The sequence below is a fragment of the Cryptomeria japonica genome, chromosome 6 (assembly GCF_030272615.1).
Source record: "Cryptomeria japonica chromosome 6, Sugi_1.0, whole genome shotgun sequence".
Lineage (NCBI taxonomy): Eukaryota > Viridiplantae > Streptophyta > Pinopsida > Cupressales > Cupressaceae > Cryptomeria > Cryptomeria japonica.
Window position 1 is genome coordinate 188,427,368 of NC_081410.1, and position 14,977 is coordinate 188,442,344.

The following is a 14,977-nucleotide window of genomic DNA, read 5'->3' on the forward strand; positions in this document are numbered from 1 at the left end:
AAAGAATTTTAAGTTCTAATGAAAAGGTACTTCAGAACTTCAGGAACCCGAGGTCCCAAAGTGGGGCAAAATGAAATTCTGAGATTTTGGGAACCCGAGATCCAAGAACTAAGAAACAAGGCCAACAACCTAAGGATGGATTAAAATCTATTTTCATTGAAAGCATCAAATCAACTCTAAAATCTAAACTATGAAAACAGAAAACACGAAAAAAATGAGAAAACAAGGACAAGGAAACAAAAGACCAACCTCGAAGAGGAAGGACTGAGGAAACACAAACAAGCAATGACAAGATGATAACAACTACCAATGAGAAGACACATAATGACACAAAAATATCTTTGGGGTTTCAAGATCTTGAAGTTCTGAAGGTCAAAAAGAGAACGACCTCAAAACTTTTGGAATTCCAAAACTTTGAAGAAGAAACAAAAAAAATGAAGAGAGAACCCAAGATTTCAGAATTCCAAGAACCCTAGGCTCCAAGAAGAAAACACAGGACTTCAGGACTCCGGGGTTCTAGAGTTTCCAAAATCAAAGAGAAACCAAAGAAAGGGACACTTCGGGATTCTAGAATTTCGAAGTCCCGAAACGTTGAAGCGGAAAACAAAGAAGATCGAAACCCCGAAGTCAAACAAAGAAAAATAAACAGGAACAAAATGCACTTCGGGATCCCAGGAACATGGGTTCCAAAGTGTGAAAGAAATGAAAATAGGATGAAGACAATGCAAAGAAGATGGGGGACACAATGACACAAAAATTGCTTAAGGGTTCCGAGATCCCAAGGTTCAGGAGGTCAAAAGGAGAACGACCTCGGAACTTTTGGAGTTCCGAAACTCCAAAGAAGGAACAAACAGAACAAAGAGAGAACCCAGGATTCTGAAATTCTAGGATCCCGAAGCTCCAAGAAACAAACACAGGACTTTAGGACTCCAGGGTTCCGAAGTTCCAAAGTCAAAGAGAAACCAACGAAGGGACACTTTGGGATTTCATAAGCATCGAAGCAGAAAACAACGAATACTTTGGGGTTTCGAAATCCTGAAACTCTGAAGTCAAACAAAGAAAAATAAATAAAAGGAACAAAACACACTTTAGGATCCTAGGAACACAGGGTTACGAAGTGCGAAAGAAAAGAAAATAAGATGAAGACAAAGAGAAGAAGAAGGGGGGGGTGGAACTCAGGAAGCGAAAGAGTTGGGGTGTGTTATGTGGGGTATAACAAATGGCAACTCGGCTAGGAAAATGCTTCCATGCATTTTCAGACACTGAACCCTTCAAGTACCTAGACTCTTCACTTTATGCTCATACTGGACAACTCAAAGAAGACTAACATAATCAAGCCTCAACACAACAAAGAGGCCTAAGTTACAACTGAAACTGTAAGTGTGTGCAAATGATTCATTAACCATCCATTGAGTTTTGTTACAACCAAGAAAGGTAGACTCTGTCCAGGCTACGTAGGTTAAGTATGTAGTTCCCAACATGCAATGATATCCTGGGCATAGCTCTGTTGCCAGCTAGGCGTCTATAGCCCCGAAAAAGATACCTTTGGTTCCCCTCAAGTATTGCTCCACTGCCATCCAGGCATCTATAGCCCCGGTGGAAGTACATGAATGGCCCTTGTGAATTGAGATTTGATAATTCTTTCTTCCTTCCATTTTGTAATCTTTTTTATTCTTTCTTTTTTTTCTTATTGTAGATCAATAATTGTAGATCTTCATTATGACCATGATCTACCCACAAACATGTTGGTATCCCCCCTACCTCGTATTCAAATACACAGTAATCAACTCCTGGAAGGAAAAGGAAGGAAGCCACCTAATTTGATTGCATTGTAGGTGCATGTTCTCGCATAGTGACTTTGTCCTTATGAGGTCCCAGCTCGAGGTGGAACTTGTATTCTCACTCAGGTTCATACATGTCAAGAGAAACAACATCTATTATCAATCTGATATGCTAGTCATTAACATTAAATTTAACTTTGAACACATCATTATCATGAAGACCAACACCAAGCAATGAAATGGGACAATTAACTTCTAATAGACTATTTACTTCAAACCCCTCTTCTACTAAGTCAAAATCATTAAGTTCATCATTCTCCAGATTATTAAAATCATAATGTCTACCTTCAACATTACCTACCATGGCAATCTCCCAAGCCATTACAAAGTTTGGACAACTTACATCAGAATGTGATTCCAAAGGATGAATCCTACATGAATCACATGTTGTAAAATATAACATGTTACACAAGCAACTATGACTACTCATCTCTTCGACCAATTCCAACACAAGATTCATTGTCCTTTCCATTTCTTCTACTAAGGCAAGTTGCATGCTATCTTTTCCTTGCAAAGTTTGAAACTCCTCTTCATGATGTACAACATCAATTCCCTGCACAAAATCATCAGCATTAGCAATTTCATCACCAAGGTTATGAGTAACTGATGAATAAGATAATTCTCTTGAAATTTCATTAAAATGTATAGAATCAAATGAAGACTTCTCCATTTTAGGTTGTTGATCTCATTGAAGCATCCCCATTTCTGATTGTGCCTATTGCATACACTTTGCACTTCCTCACACTCATTTAACTTGGAACATATCACAAACACTTCGTTGCAATAAGAGGTCAATGTTTTCATCGTTATTCATTGAGACTTCTAACTTTCTCTCATGATTGATATAAATTTGATTGAGACATTCATCAAAAAAAATTTGGCAAGTTTGAATGTCGTTTTTGACTTGTTTCTATGTTTGTATCTAAATTCTCAACATATGAGTCATTGTTATAAGAAGGGAAGAGGTCTTCCACTACTTTGTCCAAGAATATATTACATAACCCTTGCATCATCAACCCTCTCTTCAACTGAATCAACACAACTTGTACATTCCAACGAGCAACACATATCATCCTTGGTCATGAAAACATTCTCAAACACATCACCTTTGTCCAAACAAGTCAACTTATCATTACTATTCTCAATCACTTCCAAACCTACTCTAAAATCACATTCCTTTCTTATGAAATCTATACAAAGATCAATATTATCAACTTCTAAACAAAAAAAATTATCGTTCATAACTTTGCCTGAGCAATTATCCATGGTTGAACCAACCTCTTTGCACATCAAATCCATACACAAATCTGAATCAACCTCATCATGTGGGGCTAATTCAATGTTCATTTGATCAAGAGAAGAAGATTCAATCATTAACATACCATCTTTATCCTTACTTGTAGTGATTTCTTTGTCATGTTGGTCTTTGTCAATCAACTCCTTATGAGGATTTAGTTGTGAGTCTTCTTGAGATATGTAAGATAGGATTTTCTCTTTGAATTCATCTATAAGGTCCCAATGGTCTTCCAACAGAGTGAATACTTCTTCAAATTCAATTTACTGCTTCAAGCATAGGTCCATTCTTTTGAGGAAATCAAAACAGTTAGCTTCACAATGCTTGTTCATGAGGTGTATTATACAACCATCTAATAATGCAATGTCAACCAAACACTTAGAAACACCCATTTCTTTCAAACACCGATTCAAGCTACTATGTGCAAATAGAATGTCTTTGAAAGAATAAAAAAAATTCTCACCTTTGTTATGTGATTGATTATCATTGAAACCATGTTGAGGATATGCATTAAACCTTTCACTTGTTGAATATCCATTGTAACAATGTTGGGGCAGAGTTGTTGACACTCCAAATTCTTTAAAATCTTCTTCCAAAAAGTTGTTGAATCACCTCCAAATCTGATTTTATGTTTGTAATCAGAATTTGCAGCCACTTCTTCTTCATTTTCGAGCAACCGGTTCACATGATATGGGTGAGCATTAACTTCTGGAGCTGCAACTTCATTATGATTTGTTATTCTTCTCTTTGGATCTTGACCAAATAAAGAAGTTACAACCATAAAAACTTCATTAGCAGATGTAGCATTTTTATTCACATTTGAGAGTTGCATTTGTTGACTACAACTAGGTTGATTTATTGTGTTTGAAGTCATAGTAGGAAGATTTGGGACATTGTAGTTTTCGAATGATTGTTGTTGGATAGGCATGGTGTGTGCTTGAGCACAAGTTTGTACATACGAACAACCCCCTGACACAATTTCATTAAAATTGTAAAAATTATTATTCACAACACCATACCCAGATTGTGCTAAGATTAAGGCTATTCTAAGTGCCTAATATACATCATTGACTTCACCAAAAAAATTAATCTTTTCTACAAACATAGTACCAATACCCCAAAAGTAATGACCTTTCAAAAATCTTGCATCTATTACTCTACTTGTAGATTGAACTCTTTGATACATAAGAAAGTATCTATGATTGAATTGAGCAATTGATTCACAAGATACTATTTTCACATTTACAAATTGAATTAGTGCATCTTCCAATCTTGTGAAAGGATCGAATTGACTTAAGAAAAGGAATTCAAATTCATGCCATGAACAAATCAAGCTAGGAGAAAGACTTGTATACCATTGTGATGTCGAAGCTTGAAGAGTTTGAACAAACAAGTTGCAAGCAACAACCTCCGGTGTGCTTTGAAGGACAAAAACTTGATGTTTATAAACATTTACATGGTCTAAAGCACTTTGTCCATTTTCAGGAAAGAACATGGGAAGCCCATTATACACACGATGAGGAATTATATGCACAATCCTAGGTATTCACAATGAGCTGCCCATTGGAGTTAAACTTTCCCTGTTAGGCCCAGTATGGAAAGCTAATGTACTGAGAGGGGAGGGGTGAATCAGTACTTCACATCCTTTCTTCAACAATAACTTTACTGTTATGCATAAACCAAAAACTGTTGTAACATAACATAAAGCTAGAATAAATAAATAACAATCATACATGATTCACTCCATAACACATATATTTTGGTTACACAGAAACTCTTGGTTAGAGAGAAAAAATGTGGTGGGGATGGCACCCACAACTTCACTACTGCAATAATAAAGGTTTCTTAGTTAGAGCTACATGTTTATCTATTTCTGATAGCTTACCCTATTAGGAGTATCAAGATCGTTAGATCTACCTTGCTAAAGGATTTTACAACACTTATTCTAAATGCTGCACCTAGTTAAAGGCTTTACAATTTATAGACTTTGTTAGAGTCTTTTACCCTGTTAAAGGTTTCTCTTACAACTCAAAATATTACAATAAAATCTTTACAAACATCTGCAACTTTACATCTGAAATGTTATAGTAGATTCTATGTGCTCAAAATGAGATTACCTTGCTTATAGCATACCTCGGTAATCCATAAAGTAACTCGGTAAACCCTTCTATTTACTCTGTTCCTTGACTGTTCTTTGAAATCCTTCTCGGTGATCTCTGTGTCTCTAACAGTCATAATACTCAATGCTTCCTTATCTATTGCACATGTCTTTGCTTCATATATATCTATGATTCTTAATTCATGTTGTATAAATAGATCTCTTATGTCGGTGATTTGTTCATTGCATCGATCTTACAAACATGATTTATTGAATGAATAACCATACAAAATATTTCATTGGATGGATGACCTCAAGATCATACAAAATCTTTAAGTGCAATTTCCAATGTGATAACGGTTCTTTGTTCCTTGATCTTGTAACACGTTTCCCATGTGTGTCTAGGTTCAATGAATTTGGTAACACGTTTCACTCGGTGTGTGTTCACTCAGTATATCATTTTTGCTGCTCGGTAGACATAGAGTGTTACTTGGTAGATAACTCGGTGTATACTAGGCTCTGTAACTACTTTATTCTATAACCGACTGCTCTGTGCTTACCGACTAAATATTTTGGCAGTAGTAACCGACTAGAGTATATAGAATGACTTTGGATACAAAACTAATGGCAACTTAGTAAGTAGTAACAATCTCCCCTTTTGACATTAGTTGAGATGTTTGACAAAACTACTTTCAAAGTTATAACTCAAAAATCTATATACTTACAAAATTTGACTAAACTGATAGTATATACGTTTGTCAATATAATAGTATATCCAGATATACTCCCCTTATCAATATACTGTACAAAACTCTGATTTTGCATGCTCGGTGTTCAATGTTCTATATTAACTACTCGGTTCACTACCAAAATTAACTGTGCATTGGATACTCTGTTCTACTTGGTATACTCCCCCTGTATACTACACTCCCCCTTTGATACTTTGATACTATACTCCCCCTTTTTGACAAACATCAAAACTTAGTTACCATTCGGTGGAGGCAACTGGTCAAAAATGGATTTGTACTTTGTCATTGCATTGGTGAGAGTGATAGAGAGGGCATCCTTGACACTATCCATGAGTGAATTCAGAGTTGTAATATCAGCTAATAGTGAAATTAGTCCATCTAAAGTGATTCCCTCTTGTTGAGTGGATAGGGAGGTAGCCTTGTTGATCTACTCTTGGACGGATGAAAGATGAGGAATGAATAATGTCTGAAGAGTCATTATATCCATCCTGATCTTGTGCTCTTCATTCCTAAGTTCCAATTGTTGAGCCATGAGCTTTTGTAACTTTGTATAGAAATGCTGAATAGAATTTGGCTCAGTGGTCAACTTATTTGAGAGATTGGTGATCTCTTTCTCAATCACTTCTGTTTTATTTTTGATATCTTTAATGAATAAAGAGAATGTACAGAGTTTTTGAAATAAATAAAGAATATGCTTGAGTTGAGGGGACAACTCAACAATAAATTTGACTAGTTTTACTTTGCCAATAGCAATAGCTTTCTATACCTCTTCAATCATTTTTGCAATGAGCTCTTTGTCCTTCAATTTGCTCAAATATTCATATGCGTCTACTCCAGATGTCTCTATTTCAGTTAGGAGTTCATCCAGTTGAATATGGATGGCTGCATCTTTTGACATTGTAGCTTCAGGTAGCATATTTGTTAATAGTGCTTTCACCTTCTGAAGTACTTTGTTTTTCTTTTGAATAGCCAATTGTTTTTCTTGTTCTGCTTTGGCTTTGCATAGTTCACCGAATTCAATGAGTGCTTGCCCTTTTAATTTGGATATGTCTACATTTGGCAACACGATTGGTTTTGAAAAATCTAATTTGAAACTATGCTTTTTCATTTTCTTTTCTTTGGTTTTCATCGGTTGAACTAACACAATGGCTTGGGAGGCTTGTTGACCCTCGGTAGGTTGCTCAATAGAGGCAACACTTTTGTTGGTTTCTATAGCCTCTGTTGTGTTTTTTAGTGCTTCAGTACTTGGGATCTCGGTGGAAATAGTTTCTGTGCTTGCAAGTGCTTGAGAAGTCTGTTCCTTGGTGGCCTGAGAAGTAGCTTCTCCTTCTGTAGACTTGTGATCCTCTATTCCTTGTTCAGTATCCTGAGGGGTCTCAGTTGAAATAGGTTGAGTGACCGGAGGATAGGGCTGAACTTGTTCTAAAACTGACTCACTGGATACCAATTTGGCATATGCATTCCCTTCTATCATTTCCTGTTCTTGTGCCTTGGTGTCCATGATATCCTCATCAATTTGTATAGTGTCAACAGGGTCTTGCTCGGTGATAGTAGGATCTTGCTCGATGACATCAACTTGCTCACCAGCATTCTTGATTCGAAAGATTTCCTACCACTTTTCCTTGGTCTCATTCTCTACATCCAAGTAAAGGCCATTCATCAATTTCAAGGCTCTTTGCTTGACTAGGAAGTTTGTGTGGCAGTTTTTCAGATGTTCATTGATCTTATCTACCAACATGTCTGGAAAGAGATGTACCAGACTTCTTTCTCTCATCCGTTTCTCTAAGTCCATGGCATACTTCCACCTGTTATCAATATGCAAATACAATTATTTTGGAAGAGAATTAGTTACTTCCAATGGGACCAATCGGAATTTTAGAAGTGTGCAGATGACAACTTCTTCTATTTGTCTCTTTTCATCATCAGATCTGGATTCATACTTAACATATCTGAATGCTCCAAATCCACCATATTGCTTTAGATTAGCACAAAAATTATCAACACTATGTACATCCACCTTTTTACTCTTGACAATCTGAAATTTGTTTTTGTCTTCAAATTCGGTGTCACTGGACTCTTTAGTCAAAATGAGTCTCTGAGTAGATTTTTTTTTAGTTTTTGTTACCTTTGGTGCAACAACATTCTTTGGTTTCTTACTCACTAATGCTGTAGATGATCTTGTGTTTGGGCGCTTTACTGAAGGAGTCGGTGATACCTTTGATGTATCTTGTTTCTTCCTTTTCAAAACTTTGCCTTTAGGCAACTCGGTGCTCAATGTAATAGTTGCCTCTTGGGCTTCAGATTCCTCCTCGGTGATGACTACAGTGCCCTTGATAGGTGTGGAGGAAGTACCTGCTCCAAATTTCTCCATTAATGCCTTGATCATTTTTTTTGCTTTCCTTGTAGCCTTGTGTACTACAATGCTCATCTTAACTTTCTCTTTAACTTCTTCATATGTACTGTATCTCAGCTCAGTAGCATGCCTTGGTAATGTAAGAAAAGCATCTATCTGTTGTTGTGTGATGTCAAAATCAATCTCATAACCCATAGGTGGCAAAGATTGAGTTATTAGTTCCATAGCATTAACATAGCAGTAGTCCGTGTCTACTTCAAAGCATATGTCATCCTTGTATTTCTCTACTAACTGGGGTGGAATTCTATACCTGTTATGCATCTTTTCTTGAAACTTGCTAAAGTAATCATCCATAATATCATTAAAGTTATCACCTAGCCATTTGATGAAGTCATTGATTTGATGGGTGATTGGTCGGTGTAGCTCCCAAACTACATTATTGACTAATGGAAAGAATTTCTCAAAATAGAAAAACATGCATACCAGAAGTGATCCAAACTCCAGTGTGTTAGCCGAGTTGTTCTTCTTTGGCTTCCTTATGGTGTTTAGATTCTCAAACAGGTTTTTCAACAATACTTCACAAAGATCAATCTTCATTCCCTTCTTCACAATTTTATATGCTAAATCGACTGCTGCATAGGGTACACTATTTTCCCTTGTCGATTGAAAGAAACAATAACCTATTACTCTAATGGCAAAATTCAGCTCTGCATCTGTTACATTGTTCAATTTTAGTCCTCTGCAATCAGATTCAACTCGGGTTAAAGTGATCAATTCCTGCTGTGATATCATTTTCTGAGCTCGGGCATGATCAAAAATAGGGTAACCGGTGATCAAATGAATGATTTCCTTGGTGATTTTAAATGGTTACTCCTCTAACCACATGAAATCATCATGAACTCTACTCAGAACAAACTTGATCCACTAGGGTTTGAAGACACGGGGATAGGTTAGGGCTTCGGTCAATCCCTTAATTTTGATGTGTTCATACTTTCTATCCAATTTCCCATCGGTACACAATTCATCATATGTGTCTTTGATCTCAACATGACCTAGTTCCTCAACACAACACTTAGTGAAGAATCTGACATCCTCAACTAATAAAACCCTATTTGGAATGAGTGAAAATGCAGTTTTATCATCCAGTTCAGATGCTACTTTGGGAGTTAGAGAGTATTTCAATGAGGGCTTTTCAATGTTTTCAACAACAACGGGCTTCTGGATCTTAGGTGCCATTGCAAATTTTGGATAAATACTAACAAAATATTCTTAGGGTTTGAAGACTTTTAAACGCCAGATGCTTTCCACTTAACAAATGTAAAACAGATAATCACATTGATATTTCCCAGTAGCTAGCTCTTAGAAATGCTTGAGATCAATGTGCAAATACCTTGAATTTCGCTTCGTAGGAGGTTTGATCGCCTTTGGATCGCTTTGCTCTGCTCTCTTGAAAACTTGGTAAGTGTAAAATGACCGCGCAAAAGCTTTAAGTATACAATATACCTTATCAGGCTTTGTGCAGTTAGGTCAAAGACATTAAATGCACTCGATACCACTTCCTTTTTATGATTTTACCGAGTAGCCAGACTTCCTGTATTTACCAACTAGATAGGCTTCCTGTATTTACCGACTTGACAGGCTTTCTGAAGACTAGATAAAATTTCAAATTTCCTAATGCATCTTTACTTATACAGATTTTGAATTAAGTACATGATAAAATAGGAACTGTTAAGATTTAACCTTTGAAAGAATGCAGTCCCTTCATACCTTTACCAATTAATTTGGAATAGGTGCACCTAACTTAGTAGATAAGGTGCTTTCTTCATTTGACACAAATTCCTTCTTTTTCCAAATCATCTGTAATTTGCTTCTTATTTCCTCAGTGTCTCCTCTAGGTTGATCTCTGCAATCTCTAGCCAAGTGTCCAACTTTGTGACAATGAAAACATGCCATACCAGGATTTCTCCATGATCTTTGGTTGTTCATTCCAAACCTTATAAAGCAGTTGGCACTTATGTGTCCATATCTTCCACAACATTCACACCATATCCTTGTATTGTAATCCCATGATACTGTAGAATACTGTCGGTTAGGATCTATGTGAGTTTGGTAGCCTCTAGTATTTGCTCGGTGTGCAAACCACATATAGTTCTTTTGCTTAAACCAACACTTCTCGATACTATGTCCATATCTATTGCAATTTTTACAAAATCCTTTGAATTTTACCTTCTGATAATTTCTAGCAGACTTTGTCCTACATTGGTTAGATGTGTGACCATATTTATTGCAATTGTGACAATAACCATTAGACCTAGTGACATTCAGTTGCTTACCTTTTCTGATTTGGCACATATTAGCAGTATGTCCTTGTTTTCCACAGTAGTTGCAAATAGGCCTCTTTCCTTTGATGTTCTTCTTGTTTCCAGCTTGCTTTGATGATTCTCCTCTCTCGATAGTGTGGATTCCCTTCTCGGTAGAGTCTTTTCCTTTGTAACCGAGTCTTGCAACTTTGTTGGGTCTTTTTGTATTCAGTTGTTCATCCAACATCTTTGATGCTTCATAACTCTTTTTCAGTGTTTCTTTGGATTTCCTCAACGTTTCAAGTTCATTGGTCAATCTTGATAGTTCAAGTTTTAATGCTTGATTCTCATCATCTTTCAGATTTGCTTCATGATGTGCATAACCCAATTGATCTGACAGATTTTGTTGAATCCCAGTCAACCTTGTGATTTCATCATTCTTTTCAGATACTAATGCTTCGAGCTGTTGTTTTTTCTCTTTCTAGATCTCTTACTTTATCCTTGGTTGTCCTTAATGCATCAAGATTTTCAGTCATCTGCGTGCTGAAAAGTTCATGTCCTCTTTTCATTGCTTTTAGCTGATCAGTCAGTGCTTTGTTCTTTTCTTTCAGTTCTCCAATCATCTCTTCAGTCTCTTCAGATATACTATTCTCAGATGATGTCTCAATTTGTTCCACTAACTCTTGAGAGTCCTGCAAATCATCAGACAATCTTCTTCTAACTTTCAATGATTTTTGCATTTGTCTTTGCATGTATGCAATCACTTGATTAGCATGATCCAACTCTTCTTGTAGATACACAATTCTTCGAGATTGTTTATAGCCTTCCATTGATAAGATCTTTTTCTTTAGGCTGTTAAACCCTTTTCCAAGATTCAAGCTCTGATACCAATTGTTAGGCTGAGTATGGAAAGCTAATGTATTGAGAGGGGAGGGGTGAATCAGTACTTCAAATCCTTTCTTCAACAATAACTTTATTGTTATGCATAAACCAAAAACTGCTTTAACATAACATAAAGTGAAAACAAATAAATAACAATCATACATGATTCACTCCATAACACATATATTTTGGTTACACAGAAACTCTTGGTTAGAGAGAAAAACCGCGATGGGGATGGCACCCACAACTTCACTGCTGCAATAATAAAGGTTGCTCAGTTAGAGCTACATGTTTAGCTATTTCTGATAGCTTACCCTGTTAGGAGTATCAAGATCATTAGATCTACCTTGCTAAAGGATTTTACAACACTTATTCTAAATGATGCACCTGGTTAAAGGCTTTACAATTTATAAAATTTGTTAGAGTCTTTTACCCTGTTAAAGGTTTCTCTTACAACTCAAAATATTACAATAAAATCTTTACAAACATCTGCAACTTTACATCTGAAATGGTATAGCAAATTCTATGTGCTCAAAATGAGATTACCTTGCTTATAGTACCTTGGTAATCCATAAAGTAACTTGGTAAACCCTTCTGTTGACTCTGTTCCTTGACTATTCTCTGAAATCCTTCTCAATGACCTCTGTGTCTCTAACAGTCACAATACTCAGTGCTTCCTTATCTATTGCACATGTCTTTGCTTCATATATATCTATGATCCTTAATTCATGTTGTATAAATAGATTTCTTATGTTGGTGATCTGTTCATTGCATCTATCTTACAAACATGATTTATTGAATGAATAACCATACAAAATATTTCATTGGATAGATGACCTCAAGATCATACAAAATCTTTAAGTGCAATTTCCAATGTGATAATGGTTCTTTGTTCCTTGATCTTGTAACATGTTTCCCATGTGTGTCTAGGTTCAATGAATCTGGTAACATGTTTCACTCGGTGTGTGTTCACTCAGTATATCATTTTTGCTGCTCGATAGACATAGAGTGTTACTCGGTAGATAACTCAGTGTATACTAGGCTCTGTGACTACTTTCTTCTATAACCGACTGCTCTGTGCTTATCGACTGAATATTTTGGTAGTAGTAACCGACTAGAGTATATAGAATGACTTTGGATATAAAACTAATGGCAACTTAGTAAGTAGTAACATTCCCAAGGTGTAACTCACTCTAACTTAAGAAAATAATTCAGAAATCATTACATGTTGTCCTTCTAGCACCAATTTATGTTAACGATTGTTTTGACACACTCACCAACAGTTAGGTAGAATATGAAATGTAAACCACCACTCCTAAAAAACAATCAATCTTGAAAGACTAATTACTCCAAGGTCTCTCTAGTCGGGTTACCACGGTGTTAGGTCTCTTAGTGGCTGATGTGATTGTACCTGTCAAGGGGCCTGCTAGTTGAAACAAAACAAACAAAAATCCTTTTTGTTGTGTTTTCTGATTTACGCTTGATAAAGAAGCTTCAAAAGGTCAATCAGGGTAGCAAGAGATGATGACTAAACCAATACTGAACAACTTAGTGTACTACAAAGTCAATGGATCACAACAAGGTATTATCAATAACATCTAATCAACATTCAAAAGGGACATTTTGACAAATATTTGAAGTCATACAACCCACACATAAACAGAAATAGAAATCACCAAATCATATAATCACACTACTATTTTATCCTCATACACCATAAAAATGTGCAATATGATTCATAAAATGATAAAGCTTGAAAGAACAAGTTGCTGATTGAAATGGAAGAAGATACCAAACTACGAAGAACGAACCAAGAGAACACATATTGTAGATCAGGCAATCCAAAAGCTTCTTTTATATTGATCTATGTAAAAATGAATAACACAATTCTTCAAACATTCATGAGATAGAAATTTCATAAAACTAAATTATCTAGCTAAATGGCCTTGAATAATCAATTCACGGACCCCCAAAATGGCCCAAATTCTAAAATTTATAGAGTTTTGCCCTACATCCTAGGAAAGAATCATGCCTACAAACTAGGATTACAAAATAATGGGAGTCATAGTCGACAAACAAGTTGCTGTCTATGAACTTCAGTTAACTGTTACTAAACTAGTGCTCATTGTTCACTTCTGTAGCGGTGCTCCAGAGTCAAGAGCTTCAAAACATGCAAAATTTTTCCCCTACACCCTAGGAAGAAATCGTGCCTACAAAATAGGATTACGAAATGGGGGGAGTTGCAGTTGACATGCAAGTCACTTCCTATGAACTCTAGTTAACTATTACTAAAGTGTTGCCATATGTTCATTTCATTGTCGGTGCTCCATAGGCAGGGACTTCATAACCTGCAAAAATTACACCCAAAAAGGAAGTGTGAGATGTAGTGTTAGTTTAAGACTCAGTTGTGATGGCGATGATGATGATCCAACATGCAAGTTCTTTTTGTAGCTACCTGTTTATCATTCACTTATTCTTATAGTTTCGCTAGTTGCTAATGAAATATTCTATGGAAGCATTTGGTGGGTTAGCAATATAGTCCATTTTGAATTTAGAAACTCTGAGCACCTCCTTTGTACTTTCTAGTCTGTCTCAGATATCAAGGCTTGACCCTAATATTGGTATTTCATGGTTGGTGTGTTTTTCTCCAATTTAATCTCTCCTCTAGTCTTCTTTCGAGACGAGGTGGAAGGCTCCATAAGTTTGCTTCAACCTGCAATACAAGATACATAATCAACTTCATCATATTGGCCAAACCATAAGGGACTCTAGAATTACAAGATTCTGAGGTCTTTAAAGAGTCTATTACTGATGGTTTCAGGGTCCATTATTGAAGGTTTCGGGATCCCAGGGTTCTGGGGTCCATTATTGATGGTTTCGAGATCCCAAGGTTCTGAGGTCCATTGTTGATGGTTTCAGGATCCCGAGGTTCTGGGGTCCATTATTTGTGGTTTCGAGATCCCAGGGTTGCGGGGTGAAGAAAAATTTGAAAGATTAGGTTTGGGGACTCTGGGAACTTGAAGTTTTGAAATGCTTACAATAGTTTCTTAAGATGGTCTCTGGGATTCCGAGATTTCAGAATCCCGAAGAGTTTTAAATAGGACGCACAAGGGTGTCCATGATTCCATGGTTTCAGAATCCCAAAGGATTTCAACTTAGCGGCACAAAAGGAGTTTCGAGATTCTGGGGAACTTTGGGATCCCGAAGAATTTCAAGTTCCAATGAGAAGGTACTTTAGAACTTTAGGAACCTGAGGTCTTGAAGTGGGGAAAAATGAAATTCTGGGATTTTGAGAACCTAAGATCTGGAAACCAAGAAACAAGGCCAACAACCTACGGATCGGTAAAAACAATTTTTATTGATAGCATGAAATCTAACTCTAAACCCTAAACTGCGAAAATAAGAAACATGAAAAATGAGAAAACAAGGATAGGGAAACGAAAGGCCAACTTGGAAGAGG